Genomic DNA, 19915 nt, shown 5'->3' with positions numbered 1-19915 from the left:
TTTCTTCTATACTAGGAGTAATAAAAGGCACCCAGTCTCCAACTTGCTTAAATATTTTATATGAAATTCTTTTTAAAGTATAAAGTAACTGAAAGCGAAAGCATTTCATTTAAGAGAAATAATACTAATATAATTACGATAATGACTCGGTTTTTGATTGCTTTTATACCATGTGTTTGAAAAGTAAAGGACAGTTCGGTTGGTGCACCTTCTAGTTCGCATTTCTATACTATAAACTTTTCAATTAATTTAAGTATAATCTTGTAATTTCAAGATATCGATAATTTAACACCAAATATCACATTAAACTAATATATTTTTTAACCTATTGCTAAAAATTGCTTGCTGGGATTTACTGCGTATATCCACAGAACACTTTATAAAAAAAAATAACAAACTCATAAAAAAAAATTCAAAAATACAAAATTTTTGTCAAAATTTCATACATCTACCTATTTTAACGTAACTAAGGATGTACATATGTACATATGTGCGTAGAACGGGTGTGTATCGGTTTAGCGTTTCTACCGTTTAACTTACTTTATATTTCTTTTTTCTTCTTTCTTTCTTTCTTTTTTTGTTTTACTTTTTATGAAGTCGCTTGTATGATGTCTTTTACATATTTTATTTTTTTGCTTTTTCATTTTTGTTTTATTATTATTGTTGTTGTTTTTTGTAAGGAAAAGGTAAACTAATGGTTGGATTGTGATAAGGTGACTTATATACGCTGTCTGTATATTTATTTAGGCGCAAAATTAAATTTAAGGATATAAATCTTCTATAAACGGTTTACAAAATAAAAAAGGAAAAGTGTAAGCAACATAAAATTTGCACAAAAACAAAAAAAGAAAAAGAAAAACACCAAAAAAAATTAAAGAATTATAGGTGGTAGATTATGATTAAAGGTATACACAATAAACAAACAAACAAACAAATGAATAAGATAAAAAGAAAAAAAAAGGATAAGCGACATTGTTGTATATAAATGTATATATACATATATATACATGGTTGTATAATATCAGAGTGATAAAAACAACGAATAGTTTTTATTGGCATGTTTAAAATGAACACAAAATTTTTGTGTACTAAAGGTGTATATTAATAAACATATACATTTACAATATGCTTATATGTATGAATACTGTATATACATAAAACATTGTCATGCCTTAGTATTGTTCAATGTTGATGTTCATATTTTAGTTTAATTTAAAGAAAGACTACAACAACAACAACAAAAAAGGATACAAATTTCTTCTTGCTCTTTAATTTTTCTTTTGGTTTTTGTTCTGCGTATTTTGTAATATTTTTCATTTTCTGTTTTTATGTATGTCCTAAAAGAAGTAATAAAAGGATATTCTGATAAGAAGACAATGATTAAAGATAATTAATGTGTGGTTTTTGGAAAGTGTTTTTGGTTATTATTTTTTTTCTTGTTTTTCGATTAATTGTGAAATTTTCTTGAGATTGAGAATGTTCAAGTTGCTTTATAATTAACTTTTTTTCTCACCTCCTTAACTTAATTTCTTTTGTATAATATCAAGAAGGATTTTGATGATAAAAAAACATATATTTGTAAAATGTTTTTAACTTTTGAAATTAAAAATTATTGTCTTAACGTAATTTTCTTTAAATGATAACTTGAAATTTTCCAAATTTTTCTATTAGAAGAGCAAAAGAAGCTTAGGCAAAATTTAGGCTAAAATTTAAAATATTAATGTTGATATTTGTACAGATGTATAGTTTTAAAAATTTTAAGATTTTGTGTATTATTCTATTGAATCTAGTATCTCATAGATCTTGTTCAATATTGTTCATTATATTATACTAAAATTATATTACAAATACAACTATCTAGTCTAATGCATCGTAGAAATTTTTTAGAAAATTAGTGGATGAAATTTTCTAGTACATCGTTTACGAAATTTAGAAAATTAAATTTAGAAATTATTTATATAAAAGTTTCATCCAATTAATTCTTGGAAGCAAATTTATAAATTTTAATTAGTGGTTATTAAAATAATTGCAAGACAGAAGTACGTGTTAGTGAATTCCGAGGTACATTTTTGTGTGAACATGAATTATATTTGATTTAGGTTTAAGAAAAAAATTTGTAAAATTTTGTAAAATCACACACCCAGAAATTATAATCAGCCGGCTACATTTTTATAGAAAAGAACACTAATTAAAATTTTTGAGTTTTTTGCATCTGAATTTATATAAGGTTGTACGCCATAATTTTATAATTGTTTATGATTCAATATTTCGAAATTAAATACTGATTATGGCCAGATTTATTGTATTCAAAAAATATAAAAAATTTTCATTCAATGAATTTCTGTTAAATTTCTTATTCATAATTTTTCGCCAATACCATATTTTAAAGTATTTTTCTTAAAGGCACTAGCTTTGCTTCTCTTTCTTAAAGACACTTTCTGTGTATGTAGGTATACGTGAATGCTTTTATCCACTTGTCTCTATATATTATATAGAGAAAAAAGAAATTTTCTATAACAAACCGATTTTCTACATTTTAAATATTCTGTTCTTATATTCATTATGTATGATTTATTACCATTTCGTTCCCTGATGACTGAATTTTTTCATGCTTATTTAAATTCATTCTATGGTTATTCATCATTTTGCATAGATTTTTCTTTTGGTTTTTTGTTTTTCTTTTTTTTTTTTAAATTATATTCATCATACTTGATTTTCTATTATGTTCTCATCTTGTTTTTGTCAACTCTTTTTTTTTTCAATTGTTGTATTCTTTGTTTTTTTTTGGTGTTGTTTTGGAAAAATTTATCCCATGAAGCATTGCTTTTTTCATTTTGTATCATTACAATTTTGGTTTAAGAAAAATTTTCCAAATTTGATTTATTTTTTTAAAGCTTCATTTTATAAAATTTTTTAATCAAACATGTTATTTTAAATATTCGGTTAGTGTAGAGAATTATGATTATTGGAGAGGAATAATGATTCTATTAATTCTATTAATTGATTTGCAATATTTGAATCTTACGTTATTATTGAATTGCTTACAATATCTTACGTTATTTGAATTAAATTGCTTAATTGGTGTTTTAATTTTGTAATCTAACCCGTTCTCAATATTATTTTTGCAATAGATTTGCATAATATAGACTTAAATATATTGTAATAAGATCAAAATAAGAAATATACTAAATTTTTGTCCACAACCATATTTAAAAGGAGATCATAAAATTTTAAATGAAAATTTAAAAATTTATTTATATGGAAAATATGAATACTCGTATAGAGCTTGCAAAATTTTCAATTTTTAAAAATTGAAAAACATTAGTATTAATTGCATGAAATGAATATTGTCTTTATCTTTAAATAATTTCTCCAAATTGATACATACGTAAAACTTAGCTACCGACAATAATTGTACTTTATAAACTAGAGAATAAATTATTGTTTTCTTTCTTAAATTAAATATACTCCAATTCCTAGCCAATATATGCGATATTTGCAAAATAATAAAATTAAAATATAAAACTTCACTATTGTACATTACGTGCACTTTGTAATATACAAATAATACACATTGTTGCTCTTACACCGTTAATAAATTACCTACACATAATATTTTGTATGTATGTCTACCACAATATACGTACACATGAATGTAATTTTTGGCAATTCAATTTTAAATTACATTACAAAAAACCAAAAAAAAAACAAAGAAAGAAAAATATATATTTTTTTTTTTGTATAATATTCATAAAAGTTATTTAATTTTATTAACCCAGCAAATTGTTATTTGGGTTGTTGATCTGGCAATATATACACCAACACACATAATATATTTTGCAATAATTTTCCCTCAGCATATAATTTCATCAACAACAATCTTTATACTTACATACATATACTCGTTTAAGTATATCGCATGTTGATTTTAAATGATTTCAAATATTTCATTATTTCTTCCCTTTATCATTGTCAGAAATGATATAAGAAACCAAAGAATTCCTTCCCCCTTTTCAAAAAAATACAAGAAAATAAAAATCAAAATGAGAAAAAACAGAAGAAAAAAAAAGAATTTTTTTTTCCCAAAAGAATTAACATTACAATTTACTATTATTGTTGTATATATACTCATGTATACCTATAATACCGTTATTATAATATACTTTACTTACTCCATCTACTTAAATGTACTTTTAAAAGAAAAGAATAAAATAAGGAAAAAAAAAAACTAAGAGAAAAATATTACAGAAACAAAAAAAAAAATTAAATTTCAATTTTTTAAAATCAACTTTTCTTACCTTTTGTTTTTTTTTCTCTCTTTTCATTTCATTTCAGACAAAAACAAAACAACAAAAACAACAGAAGAAAAAACGCAAAGAAAGAAGCAGTAAAAATGACAAAAAAATCCTTTAAGCCTTTGCACCACAATATAAGGATTAAAGATCCTTGTATACGGACGTTATAATGGCTTTTCAACATTCATACACCAACACACACACACACATCTATATATAAATAATGTATATTATAAAATTTTGTAAATTATTCTAAATTTGAAGATTTCATTCCTGCCTACATTCAGACTATATGTATATGTATAAGGAAGGAGGAAAAAGAATAAGATTTTGTTGTTGCTGTTGTAATTTTTTTTCTTCACTCCGATTTTTCTTTTTTACTTTTTCGGTAAGTACTTGAAATTTAAAATTCGCATGAATATTTCAATTTTTCGTTTTTATTATTTCATTGTTATTATTTTTCTTTTATATTATTATTATTTTGTTTTTTCTGTTTTTTTATCTCACTTTTACCTCAAAATGACATTTACACGCTTATAAAACAATAAAACACAAAAGAAATACAATACTAGCTATAATAATAAAAACGAAAAATGAAAATTAAAAAGAAAAAACGAAAGGAACGAAATTCAAAATCATAAAATGATAAAATAGAAAATTTTAGGGTGCGTTTACATCGCATTTACTAATTTTGTATTATAAATTATTGTATATTTCATTTTCGTTGGAAGTATAACAATAATATATTATAAAATATGTTTTAAAGATAACTGATAAAATATTATTATTGCCAGTCCGTTCGAGTAGTTTAAATACAATTGCTTAAACGAATATCGTTTAAATAATGAAAGCCTATTTAATATACTCGACGGTAGATTATTGCCCAAAGAAGTTGCATTAAATTTACGCTGTTTCTCTACTCACTATAGAGCATTCTAGGACACATATTTTAAAATTCATTACTTATCTTAGAAATTGAAATTTTATGATAATTTTTGAGTCAACTGACAAATAAAGGAGAATTTACTTTATTTGTGCTCCGAAAAGGAATATCGACATAAATGAAACAGAGTAATGTTCCAGTATAAAATTCTATAACTATAACAAAAATTCTATTAAATTCAATTAAATTTAGTTTTTTTTTGTTTTCGAATTTTCAATAAATTCGTTTGTAAACAATTAACATATTAAATCTAGTAAATATAGTTATGATACTCAATAATAAATTCTGTGTGAGTTGGCAATGCCAAGCAAATAATTATAATTTGAAAAAAAGCAAACGGCATATTTTTGTATTTTAGTTAGATATGCTGCAAAAGAATTTTGTTGCTTGTCACAAACACTTGTCAAAAATGGATATTATATTCGAATTACATACCAGATAAATTAACCTCTAAGAAAAAAAAAATAATATTATAAACTCACTGGGGAGTAATAAACCTCAAAATAGTATTATATGATTGCAAATGAAAACGTACTAAAAACTTTGTAAAATGTAAAACAACAAAAGAAAAAAAAAGACTAAAAATACAAGACGGAACAAAAAAAAGAAACTTAAAAGAAAAATACAAAAACAAATTTTTTTTTATTGTCCTTTTAAATGAAATAATAAGTGATAAAGGATAAAAAAGAAATTTTGGTATTTCGAAATTTTCTAACAGTTTTCGACTTAATATACAAGAGACTTTTTTTTAAATAACCTTTCAATCTTGTCAAAAGTTGCATTACTTGCATCATTCCTGGTTATTATTCGGGAGAAGACCCGATTTAATTAACTATTCAACTAAAAATAAAAAAAATTAATTTTTGTCACGGTAAATTGTATATGTGAATCAATTCTTGCCATTGTTTGAGAAGTAATTTTTCACTAGAGTTTTTTGAAATTTAAAAAGAAATACGAAATTTTTTGAGGAACTTTAAAGTATATAGTAGATTGTAGATTTCTAAGGAAAACGAGTGGAGTAGGAGTATCCGCCAGGCCATCGCAGTCAAAAGTATATAGTAGAAGGTTATTATTTTTTTTAAAGAACAATACAAACTACGTTTGTTAATGTTCTCCTGACCGTATTGGTCCTTTTTTATTTGATTTGTGAAAGAAGGAAAAAAATTTCGAAAAAAAATAATAATAGTATGCAAGCCTATATAAGTAGGGGTTTTAATAATAGCGTTTTTTTGATAAATTAAAAAATGAATGTCTTCATTAATCATTTTACGTATAACACTCTCCGTTAAATTTGATATAATTAAGGCAGCAGCAATATTATTACGAGTATTATTTATATTTAAATTTAATTTTCAAAGTTATTCTTTGCAAAACGCAAAAAAAAAATTTATTAATAATAAAAAACGTAAAACAAATTTCTAGGGGTTTTGCAATGAGCACACTTAAAAATTAATTTATACATTAACAGCCAGTTTACGTACATACTTCACTCTTAAGTCACCAAAAAAAGAAGGGCTGATGGTGTAGAAAAGAATATACCAGTCGCTTATAATGAATGGTGAACCGCGTTGGAATAAGAATAATTTAAAGTTTATAGCATTACGGTTATGTCATTCAAGCTCCTTGCATTACTAATTGCAGTAATCCATAAATTTATAACATTTTTATTGTAATTATACAAAAATATCCAATATTCTTTTTGTTAATTCATAAACAATTAAAAATCTTTTTTAGAACTGCAAAAAAGTAATGGACAATTATAAAAATTTTATAATGAATTTCTTAATTATCACTTTTATTTTCATTTTTACTTTGTTTCTTTTCATTTTAGCTATTACTAAACTATTATACGTATACTAATTTTTAAGTTAACATTGAAAAGTAAAGGAAAAATTAAAATATAAAAAGTTAAGAGTGATTTCCTTTTTAATACAACATTCAAAAGTAAAAACTTTGAAAAAATTAAAAACAAAAGGACGAAAATTTTTTGAAAAGGCCATTGGTTTTGCTTTCTTTTCTCTTTCGTGCCTATTGTTATTCTATTTTCATTTTTCATTATATTTGTCTATGGAAAGCTATATAATGGTTGTGGCTCTTTAAATTACATATAAATACATATATATACAACTTTTATTTTATATTTTTGCTTAGAGAAGTGAAAAATTATGGCATAGAAAAATAAATAAAAGGGAAAAAAAATAATAACAATTGCTCTGCAAAAGAAAAACTTAAAAGCAAAGAGAAAAAAAATAGAAAAACAATAGAATAAAAAAAAAGGATATGCAACAAGGACATAAAATATGTCAAGGAATACAGTATTATACATATATACATATATGCTTGTATACGAAGAGCAAAATTAAAAATGAACAACAAAATAAAAACCGAAAAATAGGAAAAAAAAAATTATAAATAAAATAGAAAATCAAAAGTTGAAAGTAAAAAAGCTTCCTAGTGAAAATTAAATTTTTTATTTTGTTTTTATTATTTTTCTTCCTTTTCTTGATTTTGATTTTTCTCATTATTTTTCTGTTTTCCACTTGGTTTTCTTTTTTTTGTGTTTTGATTCGAAACTCATTCAACTGGAAAGTTATTTTGCTTGTTGGTTTCCCCATTTAATAAGTAGGTTGAAATATTTTAGTATTGTGGTTGCCATTTAAAGAAATAAGCAAATAAAAAGCTGACAAAAAAAAAACAATTTCCCACAAAAATTCCCCACAAAGGTCCTGTTAATGTAATCGCTTTTGAATTTTGAATTTTAAATAATTTAATCTGAATGAATGAATAATATCGTACATGTAAGGAGCAATATGAAATCCTTGCAGTATTTAATTTTCATTAATGATGCATAACATCTAAAATTAAATGTAAACTACAAATTGATAATTATTAAATGTAATTTTATAACTGTTCAATTTGGAGAACTTTTACAGAAGTACAATTACTTTTGTAGTTAAATTTTCAATTTAAGCTATTGTATAAATCTCTAAGTATATGGCAATAATAGAGAAGTAATAAAATACATCAGTAGTATAAAATAATGCGGGATAACGTAAGCAATATTAATGGAAATTTTGTATGGAAGCGTTCGTGATAGATGCTAAACAAAAAAGTATGTGTAAATGTACAAAAAATATGTATACTTAAAAAATGTTTATATTTTAGCTAATTTTTTACCTTAAATGCACTGAAATTCGAGAATAAGAATGAAAAAAAATGAAAAATTTAATGAAAATATAAAACTTTAAGAATTAAACTACAGTAAAACGCCAGAATATGAACTCTTTGGAATCTGACTAGAAAATTTTTTAAATTTATTTTTATTTAAATGAAAATAATTAAGTTTACAACTAAAAAGAGCTAGCGAAATTAAAACCAAACTTCTAAATGTAGATTTAAATATGCTAATGTGTTATATAACTTCTCATGAATTGAAGGTTTTGACAAGTTGTTCGTAAAATTAACCATTTCATGCTTCATTTTTATGGTGTTAGCTTAAAGATTAGCTTTAAGTTCGGTGCTTTTTTCTTTAAACCAAAATTTAATTTATTTTTAATGAAATTTTTAAAGAAAAATTATTTTTGATATTTTTATATTTTTCTACTTACTGCTTTTACTTTGTGTCGGGAAGAAATTCAATTTTGCTCTTCAAAATAAAAGTATATAATTCCAGACCTCCATTTTTATAGATTTTACTGTAGATATGGTTTTTATATTTTTTTTGCAAAAAAAGTACTGTAAAATTGTTATTTTTTTTTACATTTTATAAATATTTTTTTTTATTTTCTTATACTTTTTTTTTCTAAAGTCATAAGGGATTTTACTTCAATAAATTGACTTTTCGTCTTTAATTGATTAGTAATATTATACTCATACTTATACATATAAACATATTCTTGCATATATATACATAAGTTAATAAGTTTTCAATTAAAATGAATATATATATAAGTACGCATGTATACATGTGTATAACATATTTTGATATGACGAAGTTCATATTGTACTATATAGTCATAAACGCTATATAAATTGTATAAACACACGCACATGTTTTGTACACCCATTTTACAGCTATAAGAGAAAATGAAAGGGGAAAATTATTGCGAAAAATAAAAACATGGTATTTACATAATATGAGTACATTGTACGAGTATGTACATCACCATGAATTTTGTTCAAATATACATATATTCCATGGATGGTCGTGTGTATATTCAGTTTATGTTAAAAATAACGTACAAGGGTTCAATAGACTGTGATGATCATGATAATTTTGATGGTTTTTGACGATGTTGATGGTGTTGCTGTTGATGATGATGACGACGACGATAATGTTAGAACAAGAATGATGATGTAGTTAACGGTTTGTTTTATATTATTTAAGATCAGGACACAAGGATTCGCAATATTGTCAATATTCTAGAACGCAAAAACCTATAATGAATTATTATTTACTATAGAATATACAGTTATTTAGTTATACTATATAATATACATTTGTAAAAAAAAAAAATTCTCAGCATACGTTTATTATATTCGAATAAAAGTTGGTATACTATGTACATACATTTATGTGCAATATATTGTATTTTACATTATATACCTACACATTTTTTAATATTTTCTGGGGTGTATACACGAGTATAATATAATAATGTAACGAGTAACAAGTATATACCTATAATAATATAATGTAATAAATTTTTTAGTCTAATTGAATTGAACTGTATACTTATTTAATATCGACGATCTAAAGTTATTTTGAGTGACATGGGATTTACAGGAAAATATAAAAAGTCATCTAAAGGGAATTTAAAGTATATGTATATACCTTTATATTTATATACATATGTACAATTACATGTTAACATGTAATTAGAAATTTGCCAATATTATGTTTAGAAAATATTTTATATTTTTCTTTATATTTTTAACCTTGAAAAATGAATTGAATTTTCTCATATATATAGGTACGCATAGCTTTTATTTTATTGTATAACATGGTACTTTTATTAAATTATTGAGATATTTGATTAAGTGCTTTTGTTTGAATTATATAGAGATAAATATATAGTATATTTTAAGGCGTAAAGAGGAAAAATTATTGAACAAGGGTAATTGTGGGTGAGGGAGCAAATAAATAATTTATACTTACACTTATGTTATATATAGAAAACAATAATTTTGTTAGCAGGAAAATTAAAATTTGACCTTTTTATTATATAGATATGTATAACATTATACATTACATGTGTACGAGCACATACAAAGTTAGATTAAATAATTTGAAATTGTTCAAATATTTTACATTTTTGAAAAAATCTAAAAAAAGAAAGAAACAAATTAATAAAATAAATTTTCAATAAAATTTCTTTGATACCTTTATTATTTATTGATAAAATATTTGGGGGAGGACAACATTTGGGAATAAATTTTTTTATTTTTTATTTGTATTTATTTAATTTTTTTTCAACTGTTGAACACTGAATTCAATACTAATTGTCTTGATGCTATGTCATGTACATATAATATGGTATATTATAAATGAAAGGTTATAAGAGTGGTTATTACCTTTTAGCATACTGTGATATCCAATGTTTATTTGAACCTTAAGTTGCTTCTATTTAAAAAAAAAATATTTGAAATTAAAATTTAATTTCTTAAATATTTTGACTTTGTACCACAATTTTGGGTATGTATGTACGTAGAAATAATTTTTATAAGTTTTTGATATTATATGAAATTCTGCCAAACACTATAATATTTATAAAAATATATTTAAATTTATAAAAAAATGTTTATAGACAAAAAAATTTGATTAAGCGAATGATCTGTGGTTTAAATATTTATTCCAAAAGTTGATTAATTCATGAAATTCATATAAAAATTTTCAGATAAAAGTGCACAAACATCACCGACTGACTGAGATACAGACACAACAATATACACCGTCAGAGCGACATCTCGCTAAACATAGCTTTTTATAGGCTATACTGCTTTGCTCACTGCCAACACATAATTAGCTAGAACAAAAACCAAGCCATTTTTCAAAACTACGAATTTTCTCCAAATTATTTTTCTGAAATTTCTTTATCTTCTATATACTCGTATTATGTGGAAACATATACCACTTAATAATCTGCTTAAATTTCATTCCCTTAACTTATGTGTATTTAGTTTTCGCTATAAAAAATATTATCTGTTTGTATGCTCATTTAATTTAATCAATTTCTCTTAAAATTCAAAATATAAAATAAAAACTAAATAATTCCAAAGAGGCAACGAAAAAATAAGAAAGAAACAATATTAAATAATATGTCATAAAACATGTTCTTCAATTATGTAAATTGTTTTAAAAGAAACAAGAGAAAGCAAACATTATGAAGGGAAAAAAAAATCACAAAAGAAAGAATGAAGGGAAAAAAGGAATGAAAATAAGAAATAAAAAATCACTTATAAAAATATGTAATTTTCCATTATTATCCTCCTGTAGCATTTCAATACAAATTTGAGGCATACACACACTATGTGGATGTATAAAAATATACATTTATGTATATATGGATCTGTCTCGCATCATTTATATACATACATTATTGTCACAGGAATGGTTACCATATAACAGCGAAATTCATTTTTGTACTAAAGTTCTGTTGAAGAATAAATTTTTAAGGTTGATTTTAGTATAGAGAAACTTGAATTTTCAAAATAAAAATATAATTTTTTCAATTTACAATTTTATAGAAATATGCAATTTAAAAATTTGATTTCGGGTATAATATTAAAAATAATAATAATAATTTAATAATAGCACCTACCTATTTTTAATAATCAGGATGATAGTGTCTCGTTAAGACAGTATCAGTAAATCAAGTTTTCTTTATTATAGTACATAATTGTGGTTTATTTGACAAAAAGAGAATAATACGAAATACACACTTTCTCTTTCCCATTTTAAATACAATTTGCACTTATTATTTGTTCCGTAGACTTAACATATTCTATACAGATTATATTATAAATCTTACTGAGCAGTACAATTTCGTTTAAGTACTAAAATTTTATAATATTTTCATTCGATTTCTTTGGCGTTTTTAATTTTCTCATTCTTATTCTTTTTGTTTTCATATTATTTTTTTTATTTTGTTTTTGTACATTTAATTTGCATACAAATGTAATTCAGTCTCCTTTTTAAAAAATAAATTCACAGTATTTGTTAAAAAAAAATTCGCTTTTTTTGTTTTTATATTTTTTTTATACACGAGACATATGCAAATCCTTGGTCCCATCAGAGAAATACAATAATTCGCAACAGGAATGACGTATGTTTCTCATTTTCGAAAAGTACATGTATATTCATATAATATGTATATATGTGAGCATAAGTGTATATGGAGCATAATTTTACATATTGTGTACCTATTTTATTTTAAAAATTAAAGTAATTTTATTTTCAATGTATGATCTTTAAGACCTCGTTTTTTACACAATTGTCATGTAGTCATATTAATCATAAATGCTTCAAATTATTTTAAAAATTTTTGAATACAAATGTACTACCATGAAATAGCTAAAATCGCTCATAAAGTAACTAAAAAGAAAACAAACATATAATATAGTTTTAATCAGAAGATTCTAAAAGAATGTATTCGGAAGCATATAAGAAAAAAATTTCAATAAGAATTGAAATTCTCAACTAAATATTAATTAATATTAAAAACTTTAAAAATTAGGGGATTATAAATATTTTTACAGGAAATAAAGCGTTTACAAGGAATTTTGTGTCGGATCCTACATTTAATTCCTTCGCATTCCACATGTTGCACCCCGTTGGTGTTCTTAAAGGCCTAAAGTCGGAAAAATTATTAACAAATTTTAAAATATTACTCCATAAATTATAATATACTTTATAATAAAACGCCTTCCTTATTTACAGAGTTTTATATTGTATATAATTTAGAATTTGTTATATCTTATTTAAAGTATACAAATCCTGAATTTCTATTAAAAAAACATTAATATCAATCGAATTATTAAAAGTAATATATCAATATATGTACATATGTATTATTTGGCGTATTGTGTATATATTGAATAATATATGAACAACATTGTCATATTGTCACGAATTAATAAAATTTGTATGTGTTCATTAATAAATCAAGTAGAAATTTGTATACGTATATTTATACTTTTATAAAATTTTATTCTTAGAAATATTGTATTGGTAGGTCTACCTCCATAATATCATATATGAGATTGAATTAATATGAGGTAAGCCAAAAATTTTTCTAAATTAATAGTATATGTTTACATTTTGTGTCAATTATAATTAAGTTATATTAAAGATTTAAACAAAATTCTGAAGTTATTCAAGTACAACCGATTTGAACATGTATAACAATGCATACAGTGTATTATACATATAATGTACATTGAGTGGTACATTCTATTAAAAGAATTTATTTTTGAGAACAAGTTTTTCTAAATTATTTTGTTCAAAAATTGAAAATAGTTTTAAAAATTTTTAAAATGTTTTTATGGTATACAAGAAGAACAAATATTCTTTAATTGTTTCACAAATTGTAGATCATTGCAGTTCTTATTTTTTCACAGTTATGTGACACCTTTTGCATCTTCTTCATTTATGTCTGCAATATATATCATAAAACGAGGAAAAATAGAGTTGATTATGTTAACTCTGTGATAACCCGTACGAACTTGTTTATCCTATGGGCAAACAAATATACCCTAATATGGCTTTTATTACACTGGTTTTGTTTTTCAAGTCATTGAGTAACAATATTATGTATACGCATGTCTATATCACATATACTGTTATTTTTTCACATTACCAAGGGAGTGGCGAATTTATAACATCTTTCCAATAAATTTTTGTACGGAAATTTTAGTGGTGTTCATATTAGTTTACGCAAAATATCAGTACTATAAATTCAACAGTTTCCAAAAGATATGACCAAAAAACTATTGAAATTGTATGGCAGCTACGACAGAGAATCAAGAAATTCTCACGGCTTTTATCACACATAACAGCCCTGATAATATATTTGCTTCTGCGAAATTTCAATACTAAAGCTGCTTCAGTAGTTTCTGAGATATAACGCCAAATATTTTTGAAAGTTTTAGTGCAGCTACCTTGATCAAATCCAATTTAAATAGGATTTCGGCATTTACTTTTATAATTAATTTGCGAAAATTGGGTAATCTTGGCTGAGTTAGTCTTTGAGTTATCGTTAGACGAATGGATAGAGGATATAGACATAATCAAATCGACTCAGAATTCGACGCTGATAAACATACACTTATGAATATATCTCAGACACTTATTTCTTATCGTTACAAATAGTATTACAAAGGCAAATTTATAATACTCTTTAAAGATACGGTCGCAAGGGATTAAAAAATTCCTTTAAGATTTAATAAAAGTTAGTATTCAATGGTTTTTTCATACATATTTTATTAAATATTCAAGCAAATGAATATTTTGGTGTAGACGTGAAATATAATATCTAATGCTGGCTCTTAGTTAAGTTTATGATATCAGAATTAGAAAAATTGATCTGTTAAGGTTTTAAAAATAAAAAAAAACCGTATATAGTCATATATGTATATACTTACGTGTCTGTTGTATTAATTGAACATTTTATGAGTCTGCACTACACTTGAAATCGATGCTTCACAATATATATGGTATTATCAAAAACCATTTTAGTAGAATAATTTCAAATGAGACGCTAAAATGATCTAGAGCCAGAATAAAAATTAAAATTTTTTTTCTGAAAATCCTTTGATCCTTGATTTGTAAAAATATATGCATATACACAAAAATATACAAGCACTGCTCTATATGCTGTAATCTGTAAAATTTTCATAAACATAGAAATATGTACATATTTCTATATTGTTGGTTTATAAATTCCTTTCATAAATATATACTAGCCTGTATATACATACATATGTATATATATGTACGTACATATTTATGAAAATTTTATATAAATAAAATATGAATGCTTGACTCCACATACATATATCCCTATATTAATACTTATTTATGTATGAAATCATATTTGTTTTCATGTTTTTCTGCTGTGATTCCTTTGTAGCCGCTTTTTTTCTATTTAAAAGTATTCAAGATTTCATTATTTTCATGTATTCCCTTTTTTGATTACGAAATTTTGAAAAACATGTGTTTTGCCAAATGTTTGAAGTGCAGATACATATATACATCGTATATATTATTTTGTGAATGTTTTAATATGAAATATTTAAAAAAAAAAATCATAAAGAACAAAATAAGCTTGCCATTTTATATTAAAAGTGCGGTGCCAATAAAAATTTAGTATAAAATATGACAAAAACTGAGTGTCACTTTTTTAGTGTTTATTTTATTGCATATGTTCGTCAGTTCTCGCTTATTTGTAATAATAACTGAAAAGCAATCTGAGTCTGATTTACTGGGTATGCGTGCATTCATCATCATGCAAATCCTATTTTTTCTTTAAGCAACAGAACCATTTTTCACTGGAATAGACGGAATTTTTTTTTAATTATAGAAACTGGCAACTCTGTTATGATCACTCGTTCGTATATTTACATATAATATGTATATGTATTTATTATAGGATGTGTATACAGAATTTATGTAGAGCAAAAATTCATGTGGTGAATATTCTTATTTTCAAAAGGAATATTTTTGTGCTTGTTGTTATAACATGAATTTCTATAATATTGTTTAAGGATACTACATATATTATAATAAAATCAATTCGTTAACCTTTATCATGGTATATGCTATGAGCAGTTCGACTACCTCCAAAAAACAAAATAAAAACAAGTCAGAACTATGATGAAAATATGCAATAAAATAAAAGGCTAACCTAAAAAAAAATAAAATAAAAGAAAATAAACATACAAAAGAACGTGTTTTTCCTTAGTTTTTTTTACTTATCAATGTATATGTATGTATATAGGTTTGTATGTGTTTATATTTGTGAAATAGGATTTGTTTAGCTTGAATTAATTTAAAATTAACATGAATTTTTAAAATAAATGACTGTCAAGGACATTCTTTTTTACTTTTTGATTTCTTTAAGGATTTTCAGGATTTGTTTGTACATTTTCTCATTTTATACAAAAACATATACATAATACTATATACATATATATTTTTCAGACTGAATTTTTAAATTTCATTTTATATTTTAAGAAATGTGAAGTAAAAGATTAAAATTTTAATCTTTAAAATGAATTTTCATAGAATTTTTGGTTTTTTTTTTTATAAAAATGTCTTCTTTGTTTGTTTTTGTAGGAAATCAGTATTATGGAGAGTGGAATGTATATTTTATATAGGATCTTTATCATATTTGTATACACAATATAATTATTATAATATAATTGTATGTATATATATATTTTATTATCTTGTATATATTTTTGGAATTGTCATAAAATTTTTATAATTTATATTATGTGAATGTATACAAATAATGTATAAAATGAATATAGAAAATCAAATCTACTTAAAATATTGAGGTTATGAATAAATTCTATATAATTTTTAATAGAGCAAACTTAGATAATCAAATATATATAGCTCAAGCAACATAGTTTTTGATTTTTTTTTCTAAAATTTAAATTTTTTTTTTAAAAATTAAGTCGATCCAGGCCATAGTTTGTAACATTACTAAAAACTCTCTTTATTTAATTTAAGCCTCATTTATACAGCTCCAGATCTGCTACATCATGAGTACATTCTATTGAATGATTTTTCAATTGCCATAAATAATTTTGGATAAATTCAGTAGCAATGTTAAAACAACAATTTAATTTCAAAAAAAAAAATATAACAGATGAAGCTAGAATGCTGACTCATTTCGTTAAATATGAGGGTTTATTTTTGTTTAAGAGAACGAACACTATTAAACGTACTTGCTCGTTAATGAAAAATTTGTTTTTTAAATTAAGAAAAAACCTAATATACGTATTACTGATAATTCTTTTTGATAGTGTTTCAAAAACTTACACTCTTAATCTTAGAATAGCTCTATTACTTTCAGAAAAGAATGATTTATAAACATTCGAATAAATTAATTAGTTATAAAAAAAACAAATAAAAAAATGCTTACTGAACATTTTTTAAAATATTATTATACTTATGTATATGTATACTCAATAAATTCCTACATTTTAAAGAGAATTGCTTTATCATATCGTAAAATATTTGGATCCAGTATAGAAAATTTCTATGAATTTTTTTCTATGTCCATATCATTCGTCAATATCAGTACGAATACAAACCAATATAATATAATGTTTACTTTTATGCACATATGTAAGTACATGTATTCATAGATTATTCTGCTGATTCAAATGACTTTATAATCAATCGTTGAGTAGGAACGTACAACACGTGCTTTCGGCATGATCTTTGATAAGCTATTGAGAAAATATTAATATAATTACGTATCCCAATATACACACACACATCCCCCAAAATTCAATAAAATAATACATACATAAACATATTTAAAACGATAAAAATATGTATTTTATCAATTAGTTGATAAAATGTGCAGATAAGGAGATAACAATAAAATTTAAGGGGAATAATTTTATTGACATATTCAAAGATTTGTGGGAATTCCAAATTTAATTTGTTTTAAATTAATCTTCATCTTATTGAAGTTTAAAAGTAAAATTACATAATTTTGCATATTACATAATATACATACATACGTACGTACAATACGTAATGAAAAATGAAAGCTTAAAATTAAAATCAAATCTGTTAACAGTTTTTAGAAAAACGGTTAATTCCTAGTTAGTTCGAGCATTTTTGTATAAGAATTCCTATATACATACATCTGTATACATACATATGTACATACTAGTTGTTTATAAGTATGTGCATATATTATATAAGCAATTATTAAACGAATTATTAATATACAAAAATGACTTGCTCTGTATATTAAGGTAAACATAAAATTTTTGCATAAACAAGACACTTTACACACACAAACATATATGATATACATATATATGCATACATATATCTACGTTTTTATTTACGTATGTATACCAAATATTTCGGCAATTAATTGCTATGAATTGGCGCATACAAACATACATAATATGTACATATTTAATTGCAAGATACTGAGTTAGGCAATTTTGATGCAAAATATAATTGTTATACTTAATATAAAGCCTATTAAAAATTTAAACTTTTCATCGGTGGAAAAATATATAAACATAAATTACATATCGAATATTTTTTTTTGCTAAAAAAAAGGTAAAAATAAAAAAACAACATAAAAGTACACGTTTTTTATTTTCAAATGCTACCAGCGCCATATGATTTTAACACTTTACAGAAGCTGTTATACACTAAATATCACTATGTTTATGTACATATATTCAACTCTTCATAATATTCTCTGAAATAGAACAGAATAGACAAACAAAAAATTTTGAAAATTTTCTAATCACCACTTTGCAGCCCGCATGACCCAACAGTTATAAAACATAGAGAGATTGCAAATAGGTAAAAGTAGACGAAAAATAACGAAAAACAAAAATTAAATTTATTTTTATAATATTTTTCGCTTGTCTTTATTTTTTCTTTCGTCCACACAAAATAAATGCTCACAAGTCACAGCATAATAAATATCGTTTTAATAACAGAACTTTTTTCATAACGTAACGTATAATGACGATTTTAGAACAAAAATAATAAATAATCATTTTGTGTTAAAAGTTAAAACTATTTTTTAATTCATAATTTAAAAGTTAAAATTTTTAATAAAATTCCAATCATTTGTAAATTTGATAAGAATTTAAAAAAAAATACAACTTTTTATAATGAGCACAACCTGGGGGATCTAAATTTTATAGAAAGAAGTCGACTATGAACAGAACAGTATGGTATGAATCAAGTTCATTTCAAAATTTTGTTCCTAAAGATATATAGAGGGTATACATATGTATGTAGGTCTTATTTTTATAAAATTAGATGATCCATTAGGAAAGAAAAACACTGATTAAGATAAAAAATTTGATTTGAAATCTAATAAAATCATAGTAATTTTCGGAAGCAAAATGTCAAATTTTTATTCATTAGATCCGTAAGTCTAATTGCTGTTTTTAAATTTTTTGATTTAAGTAATTTAAAATTGTTATGCTTCTTCCATTTTGTTCTATCGATTAAAATATCAATAAATTAGTCTAAACAATTTTTCGATATTTTAAAATAAATTATACTTATATGAAAAAAATTTAAAATAAAAAATAATTTTTACAGCAGTACATTAATAGATAGAATAAGTGATTTAATTTTTGAAAATAGTAATATAACAGATGAAAATAGTTATTTGACATATGAGAAAAGTAATTTTTGATAGATGAGAACAGTAATTTTTGACAGACGATAACAGTAATCTAATATTTTACGACATACTCGTGAATTTTACCGTTAAGTAATATAAATTGTTTTCAATTTACTTTCCGAATTTTTACAGTTGAGACAACATGCATTATTTAACATTTTTTTTCATACATTATGCGACTAACTAACAGGCAGATAAAAATTTCAGTAATTTTCATTTATCTTTTGTCTATTTATAAGTCCGTCTACATATTTTCGTTTCCT

The 19915-nt window shown here is 23.6% G+C and overlaps 1 long non-coding RNA gene across 1 annotated transcript in view; it reads left to right on the top strand.

Annotated features, from left to right (window-relative positions):
- LOC129611206 (uncharacterized) overlaps positions 1 to 4823 on the top strand; it is a 191102-nt gene extending 186279 nt beyond the window's left edge. Inside the window, exon 4 of the long non-coding RNA XR_008697148.1 lies at positions 4336 to 4823. This is a non-coding gene — a long non-coding RNA (uncharacterized LOC129611206). The remainder of the gene's footprint in view (positions 1 to 4335) is intronic.
- The last annotated feature ends 15092 nt before the right edge of the window (positions 4824 to 19915 follow it).

The sequence above is a fragment of the Condylostylus longicornis genome, unplaced genomic scaffold (assembly GCF_029603195.1).
Source record: "Condylostylus longicornis isolate FDR11 unplaced genomic scaffold, ASM2960319v2 ptg000048l, whole genome shotgun sequence".
In the NCBI taxonomy this organism is placed as follows: Eukaryota; Metazoa; Arthropoda; class Insecta; order Diptera; family Dolichopodidae; genus Condylostylus; species Condylostylus longicornis.
This window is presented reverse-complemented; position numbering and strand designations above follow the sequence as displayed.